The sequence below is a fragment of the Dipodomys spectabilis genome, unplaced genomic scaffold (genome assembly GCF_019054845.1).
Source record: "Dipodomys spectabilis isolate Male_0828 unplaced genomic scaffold, ASM1905484v1 ptg000231l, whole genome shotgun sequence".
NCBI lineage: Eukaryota > Metazoa > Chordata > Mammalia > Rodentia > Heteromyidae > Dipodomys > Dipodomys spectabilis.
The window spans coordinates 3,565,384-3,579,837 of record NW_024870908.1 but is presented as its reverse complement, the minus strand read 5'-3'; the positions used below and the strand labels follow the sequence as shown (position 1 = coordinate 3,579,837).

General features: G+C 44.5%; 1 protein-coding gene across 1 annotated transcript in view; it reads right to left on the bottom strand.

Annotated features, from left to right (window-relative positions):
• Grin2a (glutamate ionotropic receptor NMDA type subunit 2A) overlaps positions 1–14,454 on the bottom strand; it is a 285,992-nt gene that overhangs the window by 69,307 nt on the left and 202,231 nt on the right. The window lies entirely within an intron of this gene.

Sequence of the window (14,454 nt, the reverse complement as noted above, 5' to 3'; positions counted from 1 at the left end):
TCTGGGCTGTCCTGTCACATTCCTCCGCCGAGGTGTCCACGCGGGTGCCAAGAAAACACGAACAAGAGGGAACAGAGTCATGGACACCTCCTGTGCGCCCCCCCCCCCCCCAGCTAACAAAACACGCGTGTCTGAGCAGTGATATATGTCCCTAGCGGCTCTCTGGGTAGCACCAGGGCTCTGCTTCTCAGAGTTCAGGGCCATGAGTGTCATCACCACTGCATGGCCATACAGAGCTGTGGGTTCGAACACCCGTCTCTGTTGCTTATTAGTTATTCAGCTCCAAGCTTCGGGTTCCTCATCTGTCACGTGAACACCGGTCCACCCGCTTCCTAAGATGTCCTGGGAACCGACCGAGAAAGCATGGGGCTTGGAGCAGAGGACTGAACACAAGCTTTTCCTTCAAGCACAGAGAGGAGAAAATGGCAAGGAGGAAGACGAAGAGGGGCCTAGAAAAAGAGGATGGGGAGAGGAAGGCAGCATGAGATGAAGAGGACGAGAGAGGAAAAAATGCAGTCAAGAATCCCATATAAATCCCGCAGGACTATAAGACTGAGGGCAGGGGTGGGCGGAGGACTGGGTGGGAAGGCTGCAAGGGGCCATACTGATCGGGATGCGTTGTAGTCTCCAGCTGCCCTGTGAGGCCATTTAAAGGCAATAACTCTTTTAAAATTTAAGAGGGGAGGGGGGACCAAGATGGCGACGGGGCAGTAGGGAAACGCCACAGCTCTCTCCAACCAAAAAGAGAGTTCGAGTTCCAACCTTTAATCTCCCCAAGAGACCGACAACAACAAAAAGACGAACACTCAGAGAAAAACCAGAGGTGGAAAATAACAAAAAAAAGAAAGAGAGGAAAAGAAGAATTTCAGAACAGAGAAGAGCGAAGACCCCTCCCCCAACCTTTACTGGCCGCGCGGCAGTGCGCCAAGCCGCCGGCCAGCCGGCCCGGCCGGGGCTGCCGGAGCCACAGAGACACAGGGGGCTGCTTGCAGATCACCAGGTACCGGATTGCAGAACAGCGGATCGCCAGGAACAGAGAAACCTACCAGCCGGGAGTCTCCAGGAGGATCCCACCCCACCCCTCACTCTCCACCGGAGCGGAGAGGCTCCATCCCGCCAAAGCCGCCCGGCACCAGCAGCGCCACAAAGGGACCTGTCCGCAGACCACCCGCCCAATCGCGATCGCAACGACCCGGCGGGGGGCCGCCCAACCCAGCCCGCAACCACCCCAACTGAACTCGGACTGCAACAACAACTGACGGACTGCAACAACAACTGACGACCTACAGGGTGAGTACCCATCAGGGGACAGGGAATCCATCAAGGGAGACCAGAGCTGGAGGGAATCCCCAGACCCTGACCTAGACTCCCTACCCCAACACCCGGACCACAGGACCCACTAAAACTGGGAACTGTTCGAGAGCTCCACCAGCCGGTGGAGCACACTCTGCTGGCCAGGCCAGAGCAAGAGCGCCCCTGGAAGGGAGCTTAAATGCTCAAGCCAGGAACAGTGCCCCTGGGTCAAGACTAGCAACAGTAGAAGAAATTTGAACTGTGTCCTCCAGGCTGCATAACCAAGGTGGTATACACATTAGCACAGGCCTAACGAGCGCGCTCCAGGCTGGGGCCGGAACCAGGCCAGGGGACCGGCGCCTGAACAAAGCAAAAAGGGTCAGAAGTGGGGCTGTGGCTCAAATGGTAGGGTGCCAGCCCTGAGCTGAAGAGCTGAGGGACAGCACCCAAACCTAGAGTTCAAGCCCACAACCAGCCCAAAACAAACAAACAAAAACACATCAGGAGCCCATAGCAGACTCCAGTATTTGGGAGAGTGCATCCAGAGCATCTGATCTTCCCAAGAGCACCCGCAGGAGCAAACACAAGCAGTCTAGGCTGCTCAACCCTTCCAAAGGCGGGAATTGCTACAGCAGAGAGCTGAGAATCCTAAGTGAATAGCAGCTGGAAATAGGCTCCCAACAGAATCCAGATCAGGCACAGACTCTCTCTACCAATAGAGAATCAGCAACCAAGCAAAGACAGACACACCAAAACAAGATTGAAGAGCAGTCTCCTGAACCCCCATGCGAAAATCACAGAGAAAAATCACAAGGTTTACCACTACCCAGGACAGCAAGCTCACCTCAAAAGCCAGCAGCCACGCAGGGGAGAGCCCCAGTGGGAGCAAAGCAGGAATGGAAGACAAAAACTACATCCAAGGGTTGCTGGAGGCAATGACTCAAGAAATAAAGCGAGAAATGGATCAGAAATTGAAAGAGCACAAGGATGAACTATCAAAAGATATACAGGATATCAAACAAAAGTTGGATGCAAAAATAGAAGCTGCACAAACCTCAGTAAGAAGTGAGATAAACGCCAAATTAGAGGTAATGCATACTGATCTCACCTCATTGAGAGGTGAGATCAGTACTCTGAGAACCAACATTGAATCCATAAAGGGATCCATTTCCACCATGCAAACCACAATAGAAGCCACGGTCAACAGAGTGAATGAAATGGAAGGTAGAGTGTCAGATACAGAAGACAGAATACACCAACTGGACCAAAAAGTGACAGATATGGAAAAATCACTCAAATTAAACCAAAGGGAAATTCAAGAGCAAGCAGATAATGCTAAAAAATTTAACCTTCGCATAATCGGAGTGGACGAAGGTGAGGAATTCCAGAGCAAGGGAATGCAACACCTATTTAACAAGATAGTCAATGAAAATTTTCCCCACCTCAAAAACGACCATCTTAACTACATCACAAAAGCTTATCGAACACCCAACAAGCAAGATCCCAGGAGAAACACTTCTAGGCACATAATAGTAACAATGATGGATCTGAATAATAAGGAAACAATCCTGCATGCAGCAAAAATGAAGAAGGAGCTATACTACAACGGGAAAAAAATTAGAATCACTGCAGATCTCTCCACACAAACAATGAATGCAAGAAAAGCCTGGGAAAGCACCATACGAGCCCTGAGAGCCAATAACTGCCAACCCAGACTGATATACCCGGCAAAGCTAGCATTCACATTCGATGGAGAACTGAAAACTTTTAATAGCAAAGAAAAACTAAATGAATACATAAACATTAAGCCAGCATTACAAAGAATTCTAAGAGGGGGGACACAACCTGAAGAAAGCAACCAGGAACTGGGACCTGCCCCAAACAGGCATTACTCAAAGTCTAACTGAGCAAGCGCAGGAGGAAAGGAAAGAAGAAAAACTTAGGAAAACGGAATGGCAGGGACAACAATGCATCTCTCTATACTTTCTCTTAATATAAATGGGCTGAATTCGCCAATTAAAAGAAAACGAACGGAGGACTGGATCAGAAAACAAGACCCATCCATCTGTTGCCTTCAGGAGACCCACCTCTCAGCCAAACATACAAACAAACTCAGAGTGAAGGGGTGGAAAAGGATCTACCAATCAAATTCCCCCAATAAGAAAGCAGGTGTAGCTATCCTGATATCTGACAAAATAAACTTTTCATTAAAATCAGTACAGAAAGACAAGGACGGACACTACATATTAATAAAGGGAACAATCCAAGAGGAGGATATAACCATCATCAACTTATATGCCCCAAATATTGGTGCACCCAGATATGTTAAACAAATGCTCTCAAACTTACAGGATAAAATAGATCCCAATACGATAATACTAGGAGACTTTAACACGCCACTCTCACCAAAGGACAGGTCTACCAACCAGAGGATTGGCAAAGAAGCTACCGAATTAAGTGAGGCCATACTTCAAGCGGAATTAACTGACATCTACCGAGTATTTCACCCTAAAACAACACAGTACACATTCTTCTCAGCAGCTCATGGAACTTTCTCCAAAATAGACCATATCATAGTTCATTCAAGGAACTTAAGCAAATACAAAGGGATCGACATAATCCCCTGTATCCTATCTGACCACAGTGGAATCAAGCTAGCTCTCAATAACAAAGCATACCGCAGAAATTTCTCTAATACATGGAAATTGAACAGCACACTCCTTAACAAGGCCTGGGTAACAGAAGAGATCAGAGAAGAAATAAAGCATTTCCTAGAACTCAATGAAAATGAAAACACCTCACAAAGAAACTTGTGGGACACAGCAAAAGCAGTCCTGAGGGGCAAATTTATTGCCCTCAGTGCCCACATCAAGAGAATGGAGACAGACCAAGTAAATAATCTCATGTTGCAACTAAAACAGCTAGAAAAACAAGAAAAAATGGGACCTAAAGCTACTAGACGAAGCCAGATAACCAAATTGAGAGCAGAGATTAACCAATTAGAAAATCAGAAAACCATAACCAAAATAAACCAAACAAAAAGCTGGTTCTTTGAAAAAATAAACAAAATTGATGGCCCGTTGGCAAGATTAATTAAAAAAAGAAGAGAGGAAACCCATATTAATAGGATTAGGGATGCCACCGGAAACATCACAACACGTACCCAAGATATCCAAACAATTCTAACAGACTACTTTCAAAAGCTATACTCTCTAAAGGAAGAAAATCTGGCGGAAATGGATGCATTTTTAGAGAAATACAAGTTACCCAAACTGAGCAAAGAAGAAGTTAACCAATTAAATAAGCCAATATCCTATAATGAGATACAGGAAGCTATCAAAAGTCTTCCAACAAAAAAAAGCCCAGGACCAGATGGATTCACAGCAGAATTCTATAAGACCTTTAAAGAAGAACTAATACCCATACTCCTCAAGCTCTTCAGAGAAACAGAGAAGGAGGGAGCTATCCCAAACTCATTCTACGAAGCCAATATCACACTCATCCCCAAACCAGGCAAAGACCCAACCAAAAAGGAGAATTACAGGCCAATCTCCTTGATGAACACAGATGCAAAGATCCTTAACAAGATTCTAGCTAACAGAATCCAGAAACACATAAAAAAAATAATACACTATGATCAGGTAGGCTTCATCCCAGAGACACAGGGATGGTTTAACATACGTAAGTCAATAAATGTAATCCAGCATATCAACAGAGCCAAGGTCAAGAATCACATGATTATCGCCACAGATGCAGAAAAGGCCTTTGATAAAATTCAACATTCATTCATGCTAAAAGCTCTGGAGAAAATAGGAATAGAAGGAACATTTCTAAAAACAATAAAAGCCATTTATGACAGACCAATAGCCAATATTATACTTAATGGGGAAAAGCTACAACCAATCCTCCTAAAAACAGGAACAAGGCAAGGATGTCCACTGTCTCCACTCCTCTTCAACATAGTCCTAGAACCCTTAGCCAGGGCAATAAGGCAAGAAAAAGACATTAAAGGGATCCGCATAGGGAAAGAAGAAGTGAAACTATCCCTTTTTGCAGACGACATGATACTATACCTCCACGATCCCAAAAACTCCATCCCCAAACTTTTAGAAATCATAAGTCACTTCGGCAAAATAGCAGGATACAAAATAAACCCACAAAAATCAGTTGCCTTCCTATACACTGATAACGCACAGGAAGAGAGGGAAATAAAGGGAGCAACCCCATTCACAATAACCTCCCAAAAAATAAAATATTTAGGAATTAACCTAACCAAAGATGTAAAAGAACTATTTAATGAGAACTATAAAAAGTTAAAGAAAGAAATTGCAGAAGACACTAGGAAATGGAAAGACCTCCCATGCTCCTGGATAGGCCGACTTAATATAGTAAAGATGGTGATACTTCCAAAACTAATATACAAATTCAATGCAATTCCTATTAAAATCCCAATGACGTACATCACTGAAATACAGAAAACAGTCCAAAAATTTATATGGAACAACAAAAGACCTAGAATAGCCAAAACAATTCTAGGGGATAAAGACAATATGGGAGGGCTATCCATGCCGAACTTCAAACTCTACTACAGAGCTATAATCACAAAGACAGCATGGTACTGGCACAAAAACAGACCCGAAGACCAATGGAACAGAATAGAAGATCCAGATATAAATCCACAGGCCTACAGCCAGCTGATATTCGACAAAGGAGCCAAAGACATACAATGGAAGAAACACAGCCTCTTCAACCGCTGGTGCTGGGAAAACTGGGCAGCCACATGCAGAAAACTAAAAGTGGACCCCAGCCTATCACCATGCACCAACATCAACTCAAAATGGATTAAAGACCTTAACATTAAACCTGAATCTCTGAAACTACTGCAGGACAGAGTAGGAGAGACACTTGAACTAATAGGCACAGGAAGGAACTTCCTGAACAGAGTCCCAGGGTCACAACAAGTTGGAGAGAGACTCGACAAATGGGACTACCTTAAAATAAAAAGCTTCTGCACAGCTAAATCTATCGCAACTAAGCTAGAAAGACAACCAACTAATTGGGAAAAAATATTTACCAGCAATATATCAGACAAGGGGTTAACATCCTGTATATACAGGGAACTCAAGAAACTAATCCCTCCCAAACCTAACAAACCAATTATTAAATGGGCAAGGGAACTAAAGAGGGACTTCTCAAATGAAGAAATAAAAATGGCAAAGAAACCACATGAGGAAATGTTCATCATCCCTGGTGGTGAAGGAAATGCAAATAAAGACAACCCTGAGATACCACCTTACCCCAGTCAGAATGTCCCACATCCACAAATCAGCCAACGACAAATGCTGGAGGGGATGTGGAGAAAGAGGAACCCTATTACACTGCTGGTGGGAATGTACACTTATACAACCACTTTGGAAAGCAGTCTGGAGGGTCCTTAGAAAGCTAAAGATTGACCTCCCTTACGACCCAGTCATACCACTTCTAGGCATCTACCCTGAACAACAGGAACCAATATACAAGGACACGTGCACCTCCATGTTTATTGCAGCACTGTTCGCAATAGCTAGGATATGGAAACAACCTAGGTGCCCCACCACAGATGAATGGATCCAAAAATTGTGGTATCTATACACAATGGAATATTATGCAGCCATTAGAAATGACAAAATAATGGCATTTGCAGGGAAATGGATGGAGCTAGAAGGAATCATGTTGAGCGAGGTAAGCCAAGAACGAAGAGACAAACGTTACATGGTCTCCCTCATAAGTGGATGCTAAATCCAAAAGGTTAGGTGATACGACAAAACTAACAGGACTTAAGAAACAAAGAACTCCCGCTCATCTGGTTGAACCACTACTAAATATCTTCATGCTGCTGATCACAAATATGGTATATAACATGTGAACACTGTTATATATTACAGACTGTGGTAGATAATTTGCTCCAGGGAAGTTAGAATGAACTTGTGACTTTGAAATTATGTAATCATTTAATCACAATCAAAAAAAAAAAAAAAAGAACCTCGGGGAAGGGAGGGAGGGAGGGGATGGTAGGGGGAAAACAATGGAGGGGGTAACAATGTTCAAGAGGAAGTGTACTCATAACCTCACTCATGTAACTGTAACCCTCTGTATAGTAGCTTTACAATAAAAAAAAAAATAAATAAATAAATTCCTAAAAAAAATAAAATAAAATTTAAGAGGGCAAAACAGAGCAGGTGATGGTGGGAAAAGGCAACTGCAGGCGGCAGAGTGGGTGACAGAACTGGAACCTTGGCTTCCACTCCTCCCCCCCCCCCCCCACCCCAGATTATGGTTCCTTTAAGTTGCAAATGGAGGTGAATTTCTATTCATCTGCACCGAGTAGAGACGGCGGCTGCTTAGTGTGCACCAGGACCTGTCAAAATAGAATCGATTGCATTTCCTCCGAGCGGCGGCAGCCCGCATCTTAGCGAAATCAAATTGCAGGCTGTATGTTTTGAACTTTAATTTCATTTGACAGTTTATTGGCACTATTCACCTCGGCGCTGGGAACATGCTGCTCCCGTCACGCACTCTCTCCTGCTCCCTCCTGCACCATCGCCTGACACCACAGGTCAGCGCTTTATGTGTCAGAAAAACCTCAAGGAAAACACCTCCTCTGGAAAGCTAAGTGCAGGTGCAGGCTTGTCGGTGCTGACGTTGGTCCGCTCACCTCTCCCCGGGCAAGCGTCAGTGTCGCCAGAAATGAATCGCAGGCCCTTAAAGAGAATTCAGTCATGAAGGGCAGCAGGGGCTGATGGGTAAGGGAAAGAATAGAACCCATGCACCTTGAAATTACCTCATCATTTGCACTGGAAAAAAAAAAAAGAAAAACAACCTATTTGCTGGCTGTAAAGAAACATCCCATGTGGCTAATTACAGAAGTGTCTGGCTTCGGCAATATTGTCCCTTTTAAAATAGGAAGATCCGCAGGGCAATCTGGTGACATACACACGCCGTTTTCCCAGACTTTGATGGGAAGTACAAGCCTAGAGACTTCTGAGCCCTCGAAATTCTTCATTCACTCCATGTGGATTTATTGAACACCTACTATGTCCTGAGATTGGTGATGGACGAATCAGAATCCCATCTGGAGCTACCAGTCAGCTGCTGGACAACGACCTAGTCAATCATACAAATTTGTGAATCGATTATTTAAAACAAAGAGAGGGAGAGAGATTAATACACATTTTCCTTTGGGAACATGCTGTACAAGCACCTTTCTTTTCTATTTAACTTAGAAAACTCAAGCACAGCCTTTCAGAGAGGCCAGGTGGAGCGCAGAGGATAGAAGAATTAGCTTTTGAAGTCAAACAGAAAACTACGTGCTATACTGGTTCTGCCCATTAGCTGTGCCATCTTGGGAAGTTACTTCACCTCTCCGAACTTCACTTTCTCCAACTGTGAAGTGCAGACAGCGAGGCCAGGCCGTTGGGGTCTGGTGCGAGCCCCAAATGTGTACAAGGCATAAAGCACAAAACCTAGGTTGGCCCATGACAAAACACCATGGCTGCTCTTATTCTACTGTTGTTAGCACGGAAGGTGGAGCTCACACATAACTGTAACTGTAAAGTAGTTCTTCTTGCTTTCCCTGGTGATCTATAACACCAGAACATTGGAGATCTCATAATTATAACAAGGTGAGTTGTAGCACACCATATAGCTAGGAAATGGATAAATATTATCATTGAGTCTAATCCCCCCTCAGTCCTCCAGGGTCAGGATTATAGTCCCAGCTTCTGGCTCAGGGAACTGGAATGCATAGAAGTTATATGTCTTACATCCTTCACACTGAGACCGGAATTATATACCCTCGGGCTGTCGTCATGAGGCTATTAGCATCATTGATTCAACCTTTATTAAGCTTCTCCATGGGAGACGTGATAGATTTCTATAGCAGAAGCTCTGATTGAGATGGTGGAGCTGCTATGACATTCACTTTTTTTTTTTCTAATGACATAGTTACTGCTGTAACATTCGCTTGGGCTTTGACCTCTCCATTAAAGTCTGAGTCCCCCGAGAGAGAGGGACCGGTGGGGGGGGAGGGTGTGACTGTGGGGGACCCTGTGACCTCTCAGGTCTTCAGATCCGATGTCCTGTGTGAAGTACAGGGGAAGAAAGCTGGGAGAGGGGTGAGCACCCCTCCTTCATTCTGGATAGGTGAGGGTGGCCGTGGACCTGGGGAGAAGGGAGAGTAAAGATCAGTCGGACGGCGTGCTTGTCTCTGAAGAGGTGGCGGATGGTTCTGAGAAGCAGAGCAGCCCTCAAAGCTGATCCTTCCTCTTTCGGCCAAGAGAACCATGACTTTCCCCCTTCTGATTTGGTGACATCCTGTCCATGACATTTTGGACCATGATGACATAAGGCCAACGGTTCACGTTTACTGGGGTTTGACTACGTGTTTCCAGGAAGAGTGCTGAGGGGACTTCGTGCATTCCACAACCTGCTCTTCAGAGCAGCGCTAGAGGAAGGTACCTGTAACTCTGCTTGGTGCATGATGGGAAAACTGAGACTGAAGGTGGTTAATCATCGTGCGCTGGTCATGTTATAGGAGCCATACAGGTATCCAAACTCAATCTGTACAGAACTAGAGCACAACTTAGTCACAGCCCTCTTTTGGAAATATGCTTCCCTCAGATTGTTAAAGCTGCCCACCTCACAGGGTTATAAGGATTGTATGTGATGGTGAAAATGACGGCCAGGTGGCAATGCCTATAATCCTAGCTACTCAGGAGGCTGAGATCTGAGGATTGTGGTTCAAAGACAGCCCCAGAAGAAAAGTCTCTGAGACTCTTGTCTCCAATTAACTACCAAAAAAGCTGCAGGTAAAGCTGTGGCTCAAGGAGTAGAGCACTAGCTTTGAACAATAAAGGTCAGGGACAGCTCCTGGGCCCTGAGTTCAAGCCCCAGGACTGGCACACACATACACATACACACACACACACACACACACACACACACACACACACATACACACACACACAGAAATTAACCCATTAGACTTATGAATAACAAGCAAATTTCATTATTGCCATTTCATGAGAGAAACCAAGCGCTGGAGTTTGGGGAATTTGTCCACATAGCTGGAAAGTGAAAGGAGAGACTTTTGCTGAGAAAGGAAGACCAACTTCATAATGCAAAAACCGGACAAAACCACCTCAGCTAGACGGTCATAGTCAAGATCAACTTTGTAAGCCATTTTGATGGTACATACTCTTAAAATGGTATGCGGACAATGGTGAGGTGAACTCATTCTAAGAATAATACCAGAAAAATCTCAAGTTTGGGGCATTCTAGAAGACATCTGTCTGTATCGCTCAAAACTGTCAAGGTCATCAAAAACCCAGCAAGTTTAAGAAACTGTCGTAGATAAGGAGGTACCTTATGATTATATGTTACATAGAGGTACCTTGATTCTATGTTACATAGTGTCTTGTATCAGAGGTCATGATAACACAGAAAAAGAATAAAATTAAGAAAATCTCAATAAACCTAACAGTATATTGAGCGTGCATCAACAGTGCATCATCTGTGCAGTGATTGCGACAGATGCTCCAGTCTTATGTCAGATGCTAGTGTTATCAGAGACACTGGGTGTGAGGTCGATGGGAATATACTGAACTCTGCAGTAACAATAAAACTATTCTGAACCAAAAGGCTTTTTTAACTTTTTTAAAAATCCAAATTTATGGGAGGGGGGAAGGAGACAGAGAATGGGAAAGTTACATAGTTACCAGGAATCTGAACTCTGGCCCTTACCCAGCTCCAAATCCTAGCTGTCTCTGCTTAATACTATGCCACCCAACTAAAGTACTTGGTGCCTCTTTGCCTTTGTTTTATAGGCTGCTGATTGATAATGGTACAACCTGCTGGATGCTGAGAGTACTTAGATAGTTACAACTAGAGACAAAAAATGAGGCACATAGAGGAATGTCTGGTGCTTTTTTGTATGTGGCTATTTTGTCCTTATTTAAATTAAGAGAGGGCACAGCTTTACGTGGATTTCATCTTATCTCATGTTATAACTACACAAAAGCATCAGGTGGATACTAACCTTTTCTGTTTGTCCTGCCCACCATCTCATTTTTCTTTTTTTCCTGTTAGAGCATACTGATTTTCCCTAGGAGAGATGCATGTGTGAATCCTCCAGCCACAGTGATTGGTCCAGGCATATGCCTATTACCTATGGCGAGCCAATGAGAGGTTTTACTGGGACTTTTGCTGAGACTATTAGGATTATAGTGGTGATGATAGAGCAAGCTATCAGAGAGTGCACACCGAGCTGAGAAATAGAGATGAGAGCAATTACGTGACAGTATTGTTTGAGCTCTTACAAGACAAGGCAGCACACACCTGAGTAGCACCTGCCAGTGTTCTTAACGCCATTCTGATCCTTATAAACTACTTATACACAAGAGAAAGTTAGGGGCAGATTGTTCTTCATCTCTACTATGAATTTTCTGTACCTAAAACGGTCCCCAACTCACTCAAATAGGCTGTGTGAGAGGAGGAGGGAAAATATCTTTACCTTCAAAATACGCTGACTTTTGGTAATAAATCTCTGAGTGTTTTCAGAATATACTGAAGTTTGGGGGACAAAGAAAAATAATTGACCTGTGATGCACGAATGTGAATTTATTGAAAGAAATGTAAAAAGGTAAAATTAACTTTTTATCTTTTCTTATTAATGCAATTTAAATACAATGCTCTCAGGAAACTAGAAAGCTCTTGAGCTCCTAGAAGGCGCCTTGTGAATGGGCAGTGATTACTTATTGAATTGTTCAGCCAACAGTTTCCTCAGAGCAGAGAGAATTTCATCTCTAGAAACTGTATGTGTCAGGTTAATATGTACCCTTCGTGTCTAGATGAATTCAGAGATTTCCTGCAGGCTGCAAATGGATGGAGGAATGGGAGCTAACAGACCCTTGTTCATCTTTCGAAGGGTGTTTCAAATACGAGTTTGATCTTACTTAATCTATTTAGAAAATGCTTACCAGATGCAATTAAAAACAACCTTGTAGCTAAACTTCTGGTCTTCAAAACCAGTTCCAACAAACATATCCAAACATCGAATTCATGGGTCCACTCCTGTTCAAGTCCTCCCTTGATTCATGACCCTGGGAGAACTGAACTCTTTACCACTCATGCCCTCTCTTCATTTTAGGTCCAATCAACCTTTCTACTCTCCTTCCATTTCTCTGCTCCCCCCCCTCTCTTTCTCTCTCTCTGTCTACCTCTTTCTCCAGCCACATTCTCATAGTAAAACGAACACACTTAGCAATACACATGCACACGCTAGACAAACCTACGCCTCCATACACAAACCTGTACATATAAGTATGAGCCCTCATGTGCCAATATGGTCACACATTAATACACAACACACACACACACACACAGAGACAAGGAAGATGCTAAGCTATCGTGTAAACTTCTCACCAAACAACACCCCCTTTCTCTTACATTACTTTTTCTACTTTGAATTCCTCTCCCATCCCATCCCCATCTACTGAAATTGTACCCATTCTTTGCAGGTCCAGCTCAAGTACTCATTCTCCCAAAGAGCCTGATTCTTCATTTATGAACTCAACACGATCACACTGGTGGGCCGTGGGACCGCCTGAGGGACAGACCTGAGGAGGACCATCGCTGGCTGGTGGGAGAGAAGTCAGATCCAGTAGTAACAAACAGAGGTGAGCGCTCTGCCGATGGGGAGCGCGGGTGGCGCTGGGACAGGAGCGCTGCCGGCTCTGTGTGGGAATCGCGAGACACTTCCTTGAGGAAGCAACTCCCACGTGAGAGCTAGGGCGGGAGAGTCTGTGTGCATCCTGTGAAGGGTTTCCTTGTTGGTGGAGGACAGACGAGGGTAGAGGGCTGTGGGGGAGGGAGCTTGCTGAACATAAGAAGACTGACTCCTCTGATTGGAAAAGTATTGTAGAACACTTTCTCCTGAAGAAGTGCAGAGAAAAGGGCAGTGGCCAAAAGATCCTGAAGGCAGACGGTAGACTCTGGATGACAGAGCCAGCGGCCAGTCTGGCGTCTGCTCGTGACAGCTCGAAGTGGGAGAATCAATAGAACTCAGCCAGTTGCAGTGGGGGAAAAGGTGGAGGCCTAGTCTGCCTTGAAGGAAAGCCAGTTGTCCATAGCCACGAAACCCATGCACTGGGTAGAGTGCTTACCCACCACCCTTCCCTGCTCAAATTCGTATTTGCGGAACAGAACCCAATTCTGACCACTGCACATCAACAATGTTTACTTAGAACAAAGTTAAAAGAGGCGAGTTGCCTGTTTATACCTGCTCCTCTCCTTAGAGACAGGATAATAGAGATCGCACAATTTGAGAGAGAGAGAGAGAGAGAGAGAGAGAGAGAGAGAGAGAGAGAGAGAGAGAGAGGGAGAGAGAGAGAGAGAAAGAGAGAGAGAGAGAGAGTCAGGCACAGTTTATTAAAAGCGACAGTGGAAGGTGAGTTCTGGCCGCCTGTGTTCTTGGCTGACTGGGCCCCATGAGCTCACGGCATGATTTCATCACTGAAGGGGAAAAGGCCTTTAAAACAAACACTTCACGTGTGCAAAACATCAGACAGCATTTCACTCTGGGTAATAAGCTGTGATTTACTTCCAAGCTGGAGAAAATATGAGTAATTAACTCTTCAGGAAGATCAAGTTAAGGAGGAAAAACAAAGCAAAACAGGAGGCCAATTTCTTTCCACTTGAAAGGTAAAGTCGTCCAAAGGATGTGAGATAAATGGCCATGAAGGAAAGTCGAAATGATTTAATGTCCATATTTAGCATAAGTAGCATCATAGATTAGCATCACTTCCATGCCTCCGCAGGAAGACCTGACGCTGATAACAGGTTTACACATGAGTCGTTCTGTGGCTGGAGTTGCTACTCTGAGTCCACAACACATTGGAATCTGATTGATCTGGAAACTACAACACAGTTGTTAGAGCCAAGGCTGGATCTCAAGCTGGGATGTGCTGTGGCAAGAGCATTTTTGAAGTCGAATTCCTTAGTTTAGTTGTACTATTCTTAAGTAGTTGTACAAAGGGACTTCAGTGCTACGTGTCAGCATCTCGATCAGTGTCTCCTCCTTCATCGTTCTCCTCTACCTCACTCCCAACCTGACCCTCATGGCTG